Raw genomic sequence first — 4,670 nt, forward strand, 5'->3', positions numbered from 1 at the left:
CTAGGCACAGAATCAGCTCGGTGATTTTGAGCCAGACACACTCTCAACCCTTGGAAAGATGCAATAGCAAGCCACTTATGAAATCTTGCCACGAAAATGCAGTGCCTTGTCCAGGCAATCACTAGGAGCCAATACACAGACACACACAGATTTCTCTTGAATATCGGGAGGTGGGGAAATAGTAATTTAATATTTAAGAATGCAAAAGCTGTTTGGCAATGGGGGAGGTGAAGTCTGCTTAATTGGAGACTGGATGTTCAAAGGTTTGGGATGCTATAATAATGCTCTGGTCAGAGATTTAGCTAGATGATCTGCATTTTTCAGACTCTACATTTTATAATTCTTTGAATAAAATTGGGGGGTTATTAACAAGGCCAAAAGGACAGTAAGGAAACACAACATAAGCAAATGTACAATTAAATAATAATTTTCAACTGGTCAAAACAAAATGAGGGTTTGAATCCTAAAAAAATAAAAATAAATCCTTAGGAGGTAATCATGCTGCACTCCTCCATTCCCTTGAAAGTAAATCACATAAGGATTCTGGGGGTTGCATTCAGACCTCAATCCAAGTCTGTCTTGCAATGCGAAAAGTTACAGCAGCGTGTTGTTGTTTTTTCTGAAAGAAATCTAACATCTAAGACAGTGCCAAGGAGATGATCAGGCGTATCCACTTGGACAGTACTAATCTATCTCGAGTGTAGGGGACTGTATCCAGACCAGCCTTCTACCTTATTGGCAGCACCATCCACTGATTCAGTTTTGCCTGGAGAAAGATCATTACATCTGGCACAATATGCCCATGAATGTTGAAATCAGCCTTCTCTAACCTGGAATCCTTCAGGCCTATTGGATTACAGCTCCCATCATTCCACACCAGTCTGAGCACACTGAATTGTTGGGACAGTAGTTCAGCATATCCAGAAAGCTTCAGAATGGAGAAGGATGCGTGGTTGAAACTTCCTCCTGGGCTGAATAAGGCTGAGCCTGAAACATGTAAGTACCTGGTTTGCCATGCAGGAATCCAGAAACTATCCCATATTTGGAAGTTTGGCACAGCTGATGTCCCATAATAGGGAGGCCTGACATGCTGTAAGATAACAACTTGTACGCTTGGAACTGAATACAAAGGGGGAGGGAGGGATGTCACACAATAGCATCTCTGTTGTTCTCACTTGTTAGTTATTGTGTGAGTTTCTGGCTGAGCTCAGAGGCAGAGAATTGCAGAGGCAGAGAATTGTTTTCTAATGCATGGTTGGAGGAGATCTTCATGAAGAGTGTTCTCTCACCATGGCCAATCTAGAGGTGGGTTTCAGCAGGTTCTAACCAGTTCTGGAGAACCGGTAGCAGAAATTTTGAGTGGATTGGAGAACCAGTAGTAAAAATTCTGATTGGCCCCGCCCTCATCTATTCTCTGCCTCCTGAGTCCCAGCTGATTGGGAGGGAATAGGGATTTTGCAGTAACCTTCCTTTGGAGTGGAGTGGGAATGGAGATTTTACAGTATCCTTCCCCTGCCAAGCCCACCAAGCCACACCCACAGAACCAGTAGTAAAAAATTTTGAAGCCCACCACTGGGCCACCAATCCTGTGGTGGGTTGCTACCGGTTCACTCCGGATTGGGTGAACTAGTAGCAGTGGCGGCAGGAGGCTCTGCCCACCCGCCTGGACGCTTCTGCCCATAAACAGAAGCTTCTGTGTATGTGCAGAAGTGTTGCATGTGCGAGCACCCACAAGCAAACTGGTAGCAACGAGTTTTGAAACCTGCCCCTGGGCCAATCTGATCATTGGACGACAACTGAAGAAGCTGTAGGAATATAGAACAATAAGAACCAAACACAGTGCCTCCTTTACTAGGTAGAACATTGAGAGCGTCACAATACGATCCAACGGCCTTCTGCATCAAGTTATGTGACACAATAACAGCCACATGAGAAAGAGCTGATAGTTCAGTCCAAGGAGGAGGAATTGACTAAAACATTAACACAAATAATAGAAGGTGAGATGCACAGTTGGTTTGCCTCAGCCAAGGTAAGTTTTCTTGCTTATATTTTGCTTCTGTTAAAGGTAGCACATTAGAAGGCCACAGGCTAGACAGTCCCTTGTCACTTCATGGGTTGCAAATGCAAAGAATCCAGAGTTGGTGTAATAGGAGCAGAGCTGCTCAAGGCAGTGGAGTGAGTAAACACTTTGGTATGTCCTAAAGACATGGCCTCTGTCAGAGGAGCCCTCACCATCCAGGAGGCATTCCAGCAGCTGTCTCTTGATGGTCTTCTGAGTCACATCACAACTAAGGTGGAATAAACAAGCACATGTGAATGAATAAGGAGGTTGAGGGAAATAATCCTAAACTCCCACCTCCTTCAATAAACTTTTAAATTTAAACTTGACTAAAATTCTTCATTTAACATTAAACAGATTCATTTTTGATAGCAAAGCAAAAATAATTGCTCCTCAGAAATCACCACATGGATATTTTATATATTTGAATTCCCAGTCTGTCACCTTCCATTGTGGATTTTTTTTCTCAGTATGAAATATTGCAGCAATACTTCGTGTTACCTGCAGCTCACCCTGATCTGCTAGAAAAGCTCAACTGCTTTCCTTCAGCCTTGAGAGAGAAGCAATCAGAGAAACAAAGGTGGTAAGAAAAAGAATGAGTAGCCTGACCTACTTCAGACTCCATTCCCTGATGGATTCGCCCCTACTCAGAACATGGAACTCAGCACAGTTCACCTATCCCATTACTGCAACCTTGTGTAGCTTGGCATCTTCTTGATCTCTTCAACTGCAACTCCCATGATTGCTGACCAAAATCTATTCTCAAGGATAAACTCTATGTTATTAAAAGAAAAAAAAGTTTACATTAGCTATAATGTTTTTAGAGGAATGCAGCCCAGTCACATTGTTTTGAATTGGACAGCCTTATAACTCTTAAAAATAAATGAGTAAATAAGTAAGCAAGCAAGCAAACAGGCTGTCCTAAGCTGGTTGAATTTATAATTCAAGAAAACTTCTCTAGAAAAGAGAAAGTCAAAAGAACCAGGTTTTATGTGGTGCTGAATTCACACATCGCTCTAACCAGTGGGTTCTTTTAACCATGGTTGGTTGAACAGTCCACAGCGGCTAGAGTCACAGAACACACTATACTATAAAACTTGAGTTAGCAACCACAGTATCTGGGTTCACACGGGACATTAAGCTATGAGGGGATTTTCTTGGCTTTGTCTTGGTGACTTCAGTTCATACGAGAAGTTGTACTGCTCAGATTTCTTCATCTTTACCACACTTGAACAATTTGATTTTCTTTGCAATGTGTTGCTTGTGCCTTCTTGTATCCCACTGTCTCCTTTATTTCATACCTGGAGGGAGGGAAGGAAGCTGGGAAGATGACTTGAGACTGGGCAGAACACAGGGACATCCTGAAACTGGTGAAGCTAACGCCAGTTTGTTAAATTAAATCCATGTTTAAAATATGTCCCAGTTCTGAAGCACTCCTTGCATTTTGATTAATGAGAAGACAACTCTGCAAATTTGAAGTGTGCTTAGACATTTCAGTTACTGTGCAGCAAATGATGCTATGTACTATTTTTGATTATGTGGCAAGGGGTTATGTAACACAAAATTATATGTCCTGTCCCAGATTGTGGCTAATAAAAAGACAGAACACCAAGTTCAGTCAGTGGTTCTTCAGCTTAATGAGGAATAACTTCAGAAGCGTAGATTTCTTATGTGTACAACGCTTCCTAGCAGGGTGTTCTTTCTATTTCTGTTTTTAAAGTAACTATGGCCCTAGTAGGGTGATTGGATTGGAACAGTTGTGATAGGCAAGGCTGGGATGGATGCTTGATACCAAGCATCTGCTACTCCTGTTCTAATCAGATACTGTATTTTTTGGAGTATAAGATGCATTTTTCCCCCCTAAAAGAGGCTGAAAATATGGGTGTGTCTTATACTCCAAATGTAGCTTTTTCAAAGCTTTTTTTTCATCCCTAATGAAGCGCTAGTGAATGAACAAGCTTTCCCCACTTTGCCTGCTCCCTCCAACTCTCAGCTGTGCTTTAGCTTTTTTTCAGCCTAAGTGAGTGAAGCAATCTTCCTGCTTTGCCTGCTCCCTCCAACTCTCAGCTGTGCTTTAGAAGCTTTTTTTCAGCCCTAACGAGGCACTAGCTAGTGAAGCGATCTCTGTGTTTTGCCTGCTTTTCTCATTGCTGCTCCCGCTCAGCTGTGCTGTAGAAGCTGTTTTTTATCCCTAAGCAGGGGATAAAAAGCGCGCATGTGCGCTCAAAACCAGCAAACTAATTTGCTGAAGCTGACCCGACTAAGGATGCTAGCCAGATGAATACCTGGAAGGCAGATTTTTTTTTTCCTGTTTTCCTCCCAAAAAATTAAGCTGCATCTTACACTCCAGTGCATTTTATACTCCGAAAAATATGGTAATATGCAGAATTTTGATTAGCTTTATATAGAACTGTTATTTTTGTGAGATGTGCAGCCATACAGTATAAATTTGATATATAAATAAAACTAATGGCAAATTGAAAACTTCATTTTTTCCACATTGCAGATTTCTTAACTATTTCCTTCCTTCCTTTACTCCCTCCCTCCCTCCCTGATTTTTGAAGCACCCAAATGGACCGTAACAGTTTAGCTTCTGTAATCTACTTAGATT

The 4,670-nt window shown here is 41.8% G+C and overlaps 1 long non-coding RNA gene across 1 annotated transcript; it reads left to right on the forward strand.

Annotated features, from left to right (window-relative positions):
* Nucleotides 1-765: 765 nt before the first annotated feature.
* Nucleotides 766-4,546, forward strand: LOC131185797 (uncharacterized). Its single transcript, XR_009152225.1, has 3 exons — nucleotides 766-996; nucleotides 1,856-2,029; nucleotides 2,530-4,546. It is a non-coding gene; the product is annotated as an uncharacterized LOC131185797 (long non-coding RNA).
* Nucleotides 4,547-4,670: the final 124 nt, after the last annotated feature.

This window comes from Ahaetulla prasina, chromosome 1 (genome assembly GCF_028640845.1).
Source record: "Ahaetulla prasina isolate Xishuangbanna chromosome 1, ASM2864084v1, whole genome shotgun sequence".
In the NCBI taxonomy this organism is placed as follows: domain Eukaryota; kingdom Metazoa; phylum Chordata; class Lepidosauria; order Squamata; family Colubridae; genus Ahaetulla; species Ahaetulla prasina.